The following is an 11,769-nucleotide window of genomic DNA, read 5'->3' on the forward strand; positions in this document are numbered from 1 at the left end:
AACAAGCTGTGGTTGAGGAAGAGCCTGTCCAGAAGGAAGCGCCTGAGGGGTCATTTGAGAAGGACGTGGAGGAGTTTATGAAGATAATCAAGAAGAGTGACTACAAGATTGTAGATCAGTTGAATCAAACTCCGTCCAAGATTTCTATACTTTCACTTTTGTTGTGCTCTGAGGCACACCGTAATGCCTTGCTGAAGATGTTGAATCTGGCTTACGTACCTCAAGAGATTTCTGTCAATCAACTGGAGGGTGTGATGGCCAATGTGAGCACCAGACATGGTGTAGGTTTCACCAACCTGGACTTACCGCCTGAAGGGCGAAACCATAACAAAGCCTTGCACATCACCATGGAGTGCAAGGGGGCAGTATTGTCTCACGTATTGGTAGACACCGGGTCGTCGCTGAATGTGTTGCCTAAGCAGATTCTGAGGAAGATTGATGCGGAAGGGTTTGTGCTTAATCCCAGTGACCTGATCGTTCGTGCTTTCGACGGATCCAAACGTTCTGTGTGTGGGGAAGTTACCTTGCCTGTGAAGATAGGTCCTGAGGTTTTTGATATCATCTTCTATGTTATGGACATCCAGCCCGCCTATAGTTGTTTATTGGGGCGTCCATGGATTCATGCAGCAGGGGCAGTCTCGTCAACTCTCCATCAAAAGCTCAAGTATGTCTGGAACGGTCAGATTGTGACTGTGTGCGGTGAAGAAGAGATTCTGGTGAGTCATCTATCCTCGTTCAAATATGTTGAGGTGGATGGCGAGATCCACGAAACCTTATGCCAGGCGTTTGAGACTGTGGCTCTCGAGAAAGTGGCGTACGCTGAGCAAAGGAAGCCGGGTGTTTCAATTACTTCTTACAAGCAGGCTAAGGAGGTTGTTGATTCTGGCAGAACTGAAGGCTGGGGCAAGATGGTGGATTTGCCTGTCAAAGAAGACAAATTTGGCGTTGGTTATGAGCCTCTCCGAGCAGAGCAGAATGGTCAAGCGGGTCCGAGTACCTTTACCAGCACTGGGCTGATGAATCATGGTGACGTCTCCGCAACCGGTATTGAAGACTGTGACAGCGATTGTGATTTGGACAACTGGGTTCGCCCGTGTGCACCAGGGGGGTCTATCAACAACTGGACGGCTGAAGAAGTGGTTCAAGTTACTCTTCTGACAGAGTAATTTTCTGTTGTTTTGTCATTTTGCATGAAAATCCTACGTTCTGCCCAAGGCGTAGTGATTCATTTTGTAGGGCCTCATCATGTTTTAATGATTATCATTAATGAAGGACATTTTTTTGAAATCAAACTTTGTGATCTCTGTCTTTCTATTTTTGTTTTCATTTTTCTTTTTCAAAAACAATAAAAATGGCAATGTTTTTTGTTTTTGTGACTTCTTGAACTCTTTTTCTAAAAACAAAGCATTAAACATGCAGAAGCGATCTTATGGCATTCACTATGAACAGTTCTGTTATGGCTCAGTATGATTTCGACAATCCCATCTACCAGGCTGAAGAGGAGAGTGAGGAAGACTGTGAACTCCCTGCAGAATTGGCCAGGTTGCTGAAGCAGGAGGAAAGGGTCATCCAACCTCATCAGGAGGAGTTGGAAACTATTAATTTGGGTACTGAGGACGCCAAAAGAGAAATCAAGATTGGGGCTGCTTTAGAGGACTCTGTCAAGAGGAGGCTGATTGAGATGCTGAGAGAATATGTGGAGGTATTCGCCTGGTCATACCAAGATATGCCTGGTTTAGATACAGATATTGTGATGCACCGATTACCTCTTAGAGAAGGATGTCCTTCGGTCAAGCAGAAGCTTCGTAGAACGAGTCCTGACATGGCAACTAAGATCAAGGAAGAGGTTCAGAAGCAGTGGGATGCGGGTTTTCTGGCTGTTACAAGTTATCCACCGTGGGTGGCCAACATCGTTCCTGTGCCGAAGAAGGATGGAAAAGTCAGAATGTGTGTCGATTACCGGGATTTGAATAGAGCGAGTCCGAAAGATGATTTCCCATTACCTCACATTGATGTATTGGTTGATAATACGGCTCAATCCTCGGTATTCTCTTTCATGGATGGTTTCTCCGGATATAATCAGATCAAGATGGCACCGGAAGACATGGAAAAGACAACATTCATTACACCCTGGGGCACGTTCTGCTATAAAGTGATGCCATTTGGGCTAAAGAATGCTGGTGCTACCTATCAGAGGGCAATGACGACTCTTTTTCATGACATGATGCACAAAGAAATTGAAGTGTACGTAGATGATATGATTGCGAAGTCGCAGACAGAAGAGGAGCACCTGGTTAATTTGCAGAAGCTGTTTGACCGGTTGAGAAAGTTCAAGCTGAGGTTGAATCCGAACAAGTGTACGTTTGGGGTGAGATCAGGGAAGCTTTTAGGCTTCATTGTCAGTGAGAAAGGGATTGAGGTTGATCCAGCGAAAGTCAAAGCTATTCAAGAGATGCCTGAACCGAAAACGGAGAAGCAAGTCCGTGGGTTTTTAGGGAGGTTGAACTACATTGCAAGGTTCATATCTCATCTAACTGCCACATGTGAACCAATTTTCAAACTGCTTAGAAAGAATCAAGCGATCAAGTGGAATGATGATTGCCAGAAAGCTTTTGACAAGATTAAAGAGTATTTACAGAAACCTCCAATCCTTGTACCTCCAGTTCCAGGGAGACCTCTGATAATGTACCTGTCAGTGACTGAGAACTCGATGGGGTGTGTATTGGGACAGCATGACGAGTCTGGTCGAAAAGAGCATGCCATATACTACCTTAGCAAAAAGTTTACCGACTGTGAAACAAGATATTCACTGCTCGAGAAAACTTGCTGTGCTTTGGCCTGGGCTGCTCGCCGACTAAGGCAGTATATGTTGAACCATACTACCTTATTGATTTCTAAGATGGATCCAGTAAAGTACATCTTTGAGAAACCAGCTCTCACCGGACGTGTTGCCCGTTGGCAGATGATTCTAACCGAATATGACATTCAGTACACGTCTCAGAAGGCCATCAAGGGTAGTATTCTGTCAGACTACCTTGCCGAACAACCGATTGAAGATTATCAGCCTATGATGTTTGAATTCCCTGATGAAGACATCATGTATCTTAAGATGAAAGATTGCGAAGAGCCTCTTGTCGAGGAAGGACCGGATCCGGATGACAAATGGACACTGATGTTTGATGGGGCTGTGAATATGAACGGTAATGGTGTTGGGGCAGTACTGATCAATCCTAACGGTGCACATATACCTTTTTCTGCCAGACTGACGTTTGACGTCACCAACAACGAAGCTGAGTATGAGGCTTGTATCATGGGAATAGAAGAAGCCATTGATCTGAGGATCAAAACCCTTGACATATTTGGAGATTCAGCTCTTGTGATCAATCAAGTCAATGGAGATTGGAATACGAATCAGCCGCATCTGATTCCATATAGAGATTATACCAGAAGAATACTGACGTTCTTCAAGAAGGTGAAGTTGTATCATGTCCCCCGGGATGAGAATCAAATGGCTGATGCTTTGGCTACTTTGTCGTCTATGATCAAAGTTCATTGGTGGAATCATGTGCCACATGTTGCGGTGAATCGACTTGAGAGGCCTGCGTATGTGTTTGCAGTCGAGTCTGTTGTGAATGATGAGAAGCCGTGGTATTATGACATCAAGAATTTCCTCAAGACTCAGGAGTATCCTGAAGGTGCGTCGAAGAATGACAGGAAGACCCTGAGAAGGCTAGCTGGAAGCTTCTATTTGAATCAAGATGATGTGTTGTATAAGAGAAACTTTGACATGGTCTTGCTCAGATGCGTGGACAGACCCGAGGCAGACATGTTAATACAGGAAGTTCATGAAGGTTCCTTCGGTACTCATGCCGGCGGACATGCAATGGCTAAGAAATTGTTGAGAGCGGGTTATTACTGGATGACTATGGAATCCGATTGTTTCAAGTATGCTCGGAAGTGCCATAAGTGTCAAATTTATGCTGATAAGGTGCATGTACCACCAAGCCCTCTGAATATCATGAATTCGCCTTGGCCGTTTGCCATGTGGGGCATTGATATGATTGGGAAGATTGAGCCTACCGCTTCGAATGGGCATCGCTTCATCTTGGTTGCGATTGACTATTTCACCAAATGGGTGGAAGCAGCTTCCTATGCTAACGTTACCAAACAAGTGGTTACCCGGTTCATTAAGAAAGAAATCATCTGTCGTTATGGAGTCCCTGAGAGAATCATCACTGACAATGGTTCGAATCTTAACAACAAAATGATGAAAGAGCTTTGTAGAGATTTCAAGATTGAACATCACAATTCTTCTCCTTACAGACCGAAGATGAATGGTGCTGTAGAAGCGGCAAACAAGAATATCAAGAAGATTGTGCAGAAGATGGTCGTTACGTACAAGGATTGGCATGAGATGCTGCCTTTCGCTTTGCATGGGTACCGTACCTCAGTACGTACGTCGACCGGGGCAACCCCTTACTCCCTTGTGTATGGTATGGAAGCTGTCCTACCTGTTGAAGTGGAGATTCCTTCTCTGAGAGTTTTATTGGATGTCAAGCTGGACGAAGCCGAGTGGATTCGAACAAGGTTTAATGAGTTGAGCCTTATAGAGGAGAGACGGCTAGCAGCTGTATGCCATGGACAGCTGTATCAGCGAAGGATGAAGCGAGCCTTTGATCAGAAAGTGCGTCCTCGAAGCTATCAGATCGGTGATCTAGTTTTGAAGAGGATCCTCCCTCCCGGTACAGATAACAGGGGCAAGTAGACTCCTAATTATGAAGGTCCGTATGTTGTGAAGAAGGTCTTCTCCGGGGGAGCCTTGATGCTTACAACTATGGATGGTGAAGATTTTCCGTCTCCTGTTAACTCAGATGTAGTCAAAAAATACTTCGCATAAATTGACCCGCTGGACAAAAAGAAAAAAGAGTCCAGGCAAAAAAATGGGCATCCCGGCGAACCAAAAAAAAAAAACAGAAAGAAAAGGTTCGGGCAAAAGTTAGGGATAAAATGAAAAGAATTCGTACACCCGGTAAGTCGAAAACCCGCAAGGGCGGCTTAGGCAAAAATGGGTATCCCGGTGGATTGAAAACCCGAAAAGGGCGATCCAGGCAAAAGTTAGGGATTAAAGCGAAGACTACAGTCTGAGTTATCTGTACTTCATCAAGCTTTGTCATCTGCCATCTCGAAAGATGTGATCCGTCCAGTCATTCTTCTCAGAAAGCAAGGAGTTGGGAGGAAAACTGATGATCTGTGAGTTATAACAGAACTGGGAAATAGTGGATGACGTGTTCACGTTGCCATTAGGATAGATTTTTCCTTTTGTGCGCAGTTACCTCTTTCTAGGAATTGCTTCCCAATGTATTTGCCTCTTCAGGCACATTTTCAATCAATAAAAGTCGTTATTCAGATAAATAGTTCTTTTGTTTTTATTTTTTACTGTTTTGTTTGCAAAAATGTCCGAATTTTTGATAAGCATTGCATATAAAAACATGAAGGCTAAACAATAGCTTGCAGGATGACAAAACATTTGAAAATCATTTTGAATGTTGAGGACACTTGAGCGTATCTTGTCCATGTATCCCCTGGGGGCATTTTGTTGCGCTGTTTTTCAGGTTGGCATCTGTGAGGACATTTCCTCAACAGATATTTTCCCCAAGCAAGTTCGGAAGCTATCAGAGCTATGTTTCCCTGCGAAGACGTCTGTGGATAGTGCCTTCTATTCCCCAGCAGATCTGAGGATTGCCTATCCCCAACAGACCTGTATTTGCTGATTTCCTCCCCGAGCGAGGCAGGTTCATTGAAATTTATCTCCAGCATTTATCCTATCTGTGGACTGAAGGTTATCCCCAGCGAAGTTTACCTTTTCCCAGCAGCAGTGTTATTCTTCAACATGAGTGTGAAGTCGCTTTACCATTCCCCAAGCAGAGTTCCCCGCAGAGTATTTCCCCAAGAGGAATCTCCCCACAGAGTCAGAGTATCTGATCATTTCGGCTCACTAGCCAGGGTTCATTTGCATTTTGCATGTAGTAATCATTGCATTCTCAAAAATTGCGTAGCATTTCCATTCATAAATGGAGCATTACGCCATGGAAAAAAATCAAACATATGCATTCATATGTTCGAAACCCCATCAGACCGTATTCCCTGCAGAGACGGATTTTTGTTCAACCTGTGCAACGCATTTGTTACAGTTGCTCCAGTCAACATTTGGTGTTGATAATCCCCATAGAGGTTTATTTCCTCATCCGTTGGTGAAAGGAAATCCTGCTTCTCCCCAGTGAGACCCCCCTGCAAGTGTTCAGCCTTGCCCGGTCATCTTGTGGATGTCAGTACCCTGTCAGCACCCGTGTGTGTTGTTTCCTTGGTGTCGGTAAACACCATCTTTCGGTGATTTCCAGTCATGCGTAAGTGTCTGGTCTTCTTTGGTGTCGGTAAACACCATCTTTCGGTGATTTCCAGTCATGCGTAAGTGTCTGGTCTTCTTTGGTGTCGGTAAACACCATCTTTCGGTGATTTCCCAGTCATGCGTAAGTGTCTGGTCTTCTTTGATGTCTGTAAACATCATCTCTCGATGTTCGTAACGTCGGCCTCCCTTCCCTAGTGAAAATTACTCCTCTCCGTTGGTGTCGATAAACGTCGAGTTTTTCCTAGTCATCCGGTGATGTCTAGTTGTACCCTCCCCATGTGGACTTACCTCTCCGTTGGTTTCGATAAACGACGAGTTTTTCCCATTCGTCCGTTGACGTCTGGTTGTGTTTCTCTTATTCCCATTCATCTGTAAATGTCTGGTCGATCTTTTTGGTGTCTGTAAACATCATCTTTCGATGTCTGTAAACGTCGAGTATTCCCATTCATCAGTAAATGTCTGGTCGATCTTTTTGGTGTCTGTAAACATCATCTTGCGATGTCTGTAAACGTCGAGTCTTCTCCCATTCATCCGTCGATGTCTGGTCGAGTCCTCCCTTCCAGTCATTCATTAATGTCTGGTTACCTCTCCGTTGGTTTCGATAAACGTCGAGTTTTTCCTGGTCGTCCCCAGTTGGTTACCTCTCCGTTGGTCTTGGTAAACGTTGAGTTTTTCCCATTTCGTCCGTTGACGTATGGTTATATCCCTTCCAGTCACTCATTAATGTCTGGTTACCTCTCCGTTGGTTTCGATAAACGTCGAGTTTTTCCCATTTCGTCTGTTGACGTATGGTTGTGATTTCTTTTCCCATTCATCGTCATCGCGATGTCTGGATGTGGCCGTACCCTTTGAAAACAAAACCAAAAAATCTATATACCCAGCAATAAAGATCAAATCCCAGTGGACGTTTCCATTGGTGGATCCTTGTATTGTGCAAATTCTACGGTTCTTGGTATTCAATCCCTGTTTACCCTGAAAGTCTGACAGCCGTTGCTCTCATCCATTCGGGTTCCCAGCTAATTGAATAGGGGCAGCTGTAGCACCTCAAATTTGCACCTGTCATTGTACATACATTTTCATATTAGGTCATAGCATATCATGGTCCATTGCATAGCATTGCATTGCCTCTTTTGCCTCAAATGCAAGCCAAGCAAGAAATTAGGTCAAACTGATCAGGAGATCAGTCAACCAAGCAAGCAAGTGCATTTCTCAAGGAGCCAAGGCCCTAGGGTTTGTCCAACAAGTTCACATGACTTGGAAGTCCATTTGAAGTGTTCAAGTCAAGGGTTGAAGGCTCAGAGGTCATCAGTTCATGCACAGACAGTCAAAAACCCTAGACAGTCAACAGTCAGTCAAAGCAGTGGATGGTGGCCATTCTTGTGGAATTTGGGCACCATGATCATTAATCAAGAGTTCATATGTCTTGGGACATCATTTGGAGTCAAGATCTCAAGGAATTAGGGTTTGGAATTCATCAGAAGAGGTTCAGTCAGGCAGAAACCCTAAAAGTCAACTGTTGGTCAACTGTCCATTTAATCAGTGATTTAATGATGGAAATTGGTTTGTGAGAGTTCATTCATGGCCAAATAGTCCTCATATATCATGTCAAACACCATCATGGAAGAATTTGAAGCCAAATCAGAAATTTCCAAAAATGGAAACTGGGCCTGTAACTGAAACTTACCAAAAATGGAAAGTCTTGATCCTCAAACTTACATCATGATACAAGCTTCAAATGAATTTTTGCCCAACATGAAAGTTGAAGATCTTGTTCTCCCATTTCCAAAAAGTCCAAGAACTCTCAATTCCCATGTGTGGTTGGCAAGTTATGATCGAATCGATTTCAGAAATTCTTGAACTTCAAAAGGCCATATCTCTCAAACCGTTTGGCCAATTTGGGTGGGGTTTTCTCCTACAAGTCACATTTGATCTCCTCTTTCCAAAAATATAAATTTCATGAGCCAAAACCTTGCCAATCAAAATGGCATTTTTTGACTTGTCTCATTTAAATTCAAGTTTGACCAAGAGTTGACTTTTTGATTTAATCATCTTTTAACCATTTGGCCATTGGAATATGTTCAGAAATGTTATTTAAAACTTGTTGGGAGCCCATTCCCATGAAGTACATACAGCCCATGCTAGTTTGCTTGATTTTTGGAAAGAAAGTACAAGTTTCACCAAACCACATCCCACAAATCCATGAGCCATGCCTTGTACCACAAAGGCAGCAGAATTGTCCATGATTTTCTGTCATGAGAAGTCAGTAATAGCAGGCAAAGCCAACAGAAAATCATTAATGCTAAAAAAACTTCACTTTGGCCAATCTTCAAAATCTCCAAAAAATCCTCAAAAGGACCAAAAGCCTTGCCATGCTTGGTACTTCCAACAGCAGGTTTTATGCATCATGAACACTAATAGCAGCCATTTGACAGCAGAAGAAGCATGGTTCACTCTCTCAAAATCTCACCCTGCTGTTGCATTTAAAAGAGCTGTCAAAAGAATTTCCAAAAGGACAGAAAACCTTGCCATGCTTGGTACTGCACATAGCAGTCTTGTTCATCATTTTCTGTCATGCTACAAACCCTTGGCAACTGCAACAAACCAAAAAATTCACTCATTCATTGATACACATCCTTGGCCATTTTTCTAAAAATCTCCCAAAATCTCAAGTAACCCTAGCAGCTGCCACAAAACCAACAGACTTCACTCATTCACCTTGCTTTGCATTTCTACTTTTCTGTCCAAACTTCCAATGGACAAACCTTGGCCTTGCTTGTAACAAGAAAAGCTTCATTTTCCTGTCATGAGGAACTAGCAGACCAAGCACTTATCCTCTTATTTCCCTAAAGCCTCAATCCTTGCATTTTCCAAAAAACAGTCAAAACACAAAATAACTTAAACCTGGCATTGCTGTCACTATCTTTTCACCCTTTGGAACCTGTTTTCCACAAGCCATCACACAGCACAAACCAATAGAACTTCATTCATGCTAAAAACCACTTTGGCCATTTTGCTAAAAAGCTGTCAAAAACTCCATATTTCCATGACCATGCTTGGCACTGCACATAGCAGTCTTGTTCATTTTTCTGTCATACTACAAACCCTTGGCAGCACATGACCAACCAATTTTTACTCATGCTAAAGACTTGGTCTCTTGGCATTTTTCACAGGAGGGAAAAACCTGTCAAACTCCAAACCGCAAGGAAACTGGCTAACAGCAGATTTTGATACCTCATTTTCCTGTCATGGCATTGCACACAAAACCACCCTCATTCATCTTCTGAAACCTTGCTTGACATTTGTCTAAAATCTGTCAAGACTCCCACAGTGAAAAGCATAACCTAACCAACAAACACAAAGCCATGGCTCACTCATCCTAGACAGAACTGCATTGACCTTGCTCTTACATTTATCATTTTTCTGTCCAAACACAAAAGACCAACCCTGCCTTGCCAACCAACAGCAGCCTTGTTCATCAATCTTTCATCATTTGCCAAACCCTGCCTTGCCAACCAACAACAGCCTTGTTCATCAATCTTTCATCATTTGCCAAACCCTGCCTTGCCAACCAACAGCAGACCAAAACTTGACACTCTCTCAAGCTTCACCTCACTTTGGCCATTTCCTAAAACTCTGTCCCAAAACTCAGCCTTGCATTGCTTTGACCATCCATTCATCAAACCAAACTCAGAATTGCAGCCACAAAAGACCACAAACCAACAGAAATTTCACTCATGCCAAGACTCATTCCTGGCCATTTTTCTCAAGATCTTCAAAAACCTCAAAGTTACCTAGCCTTGCATTGTGTTTGGACCATCCATTCATCATTGACAAACCTTGCTAACAGCCAACATACACAGCAGAACCAACCTTGCTCACTCATTTTCCAAAAACTCACTCATTAGCATTTGCTCCAAAATCAGTCAAGAGTTTCCAAGGTGAACAAACCCTAGCATTGTTATTCTCACTTTTCATTCATCATAGGAAACCCCTAGCTGTAGCCAAAAACAAGAATTCACTCATTCTCTCACATTCCAAAAAACCACTCTTGGCCATTTCTGAAAACCAGTCAAAGAATCCCCAAAGAATGAAACTTGGCCTTGCCTAAGACATCATTAAAACAGCATTGTGGACCTGTGGCAATCATCATTTTTCACCTATAAAAGCTCCTTGCAGCACTGTTCTTGCAGCCACCATTCCATGACAGTCAAGCATTGAACTCCACTCCAAGCATCCACAAGCCAAAGCATCTTCATCATTCACCAAGGCATAGCTGAAGCTTCAACTGTTTCACTTCAAAAGCATCAAACAGCCATTGCATCTCATCTGCCTTCCCAATTTGGTAAAAATTCGACCTCCCTCTTTGTCAAATTGATACATGCTTTGGATAGGTCTTTCTATGCTGAGTGCCATGATGCTCTTATTTTTGAAAATGGCTGTGTGTGCATGAAGTTATTTTGAAAACAAGTTTGGTGATGAAATATGTTTATGCTCGATTCATGAATGTGCTTGTGTTTTAATGAAAACCAATGTTAGGATGTTGTTGTATGTTGTTTGATGATCACAATGGTATAGCCAATTGCAATTTCTGAGCAAGTTTGTGAAATCACGATTTGGGATGCCACTGTTCATGAAACCCTAGCCTTTGAATTTCCCAGATTTTTCCCCCATTTTCGTGCTGCATGGCTTAAACTCATCAACCAATAGAAACATTTCATTTTATGCCCAAAACGACTGTGTTTTGATTAGTGGATTCAAATATTACAAAAATGCCATTCTTGCTTCATTTATTCCATTCTAATTTCACATTTGATATCCCATCTTCCAAAAATCATAAATGCTTCAATTTTGATCCAATTTGAATGGGATTTTTTGTGTTGTGTTCATCATGATCTCTACTTTTTATCATTATTTTTCCAGAATTTTTGGATGATTGGTTTTTAAATGTTGCTAGGGTTTGTGACATGTGACCAAATTTTGTACACTTTGCCAAATCAATTGTGAAATGATGAGAATGTATCCAATGGCTCCCAAATTGTTTGTGCTTAAACTAGACACACTCATGGTGATTTTGGTGTAAAGTTTGTGAATTTATCATTTGTGGTTTGTGAGTTATGATTTTTTGAATTAGGGTGTGACAATTTGTGTCACACCATTGATGTCCAACTTCATGATTTTCATTACCATGCTTCTTGACCTCCAAATGACTTGATTTTTTTGCATGAACCTACTCTTGTATGTCTAGTTTACATGTGAATTTTCTTGGAATTATTTGTGGCATTTCCTAATTGTTTGAGATTTTCTCCCCTGTTGACCAAGATGTTGACCTTGTGTGACACTTGTTCCCAGTTCATTTGTGAAAT

This window comes from Lathyrus oleraceus, chromosome 1 (genome assembly GCF_024323335.1).
Source record: "Lathyrus oleraceus cultivar Zhongwan6 chromosome 1, CAAS_Psat_ZW6_1.0, whole genome shotgun sequence".
Classification (NCBI taxonomy): Eukaryota; Viridiplantae; Streptophyta; class Magnoliopsida; order Fabales; family Fabaceae; genus Lathyrus; species Lathyrus oleraceus.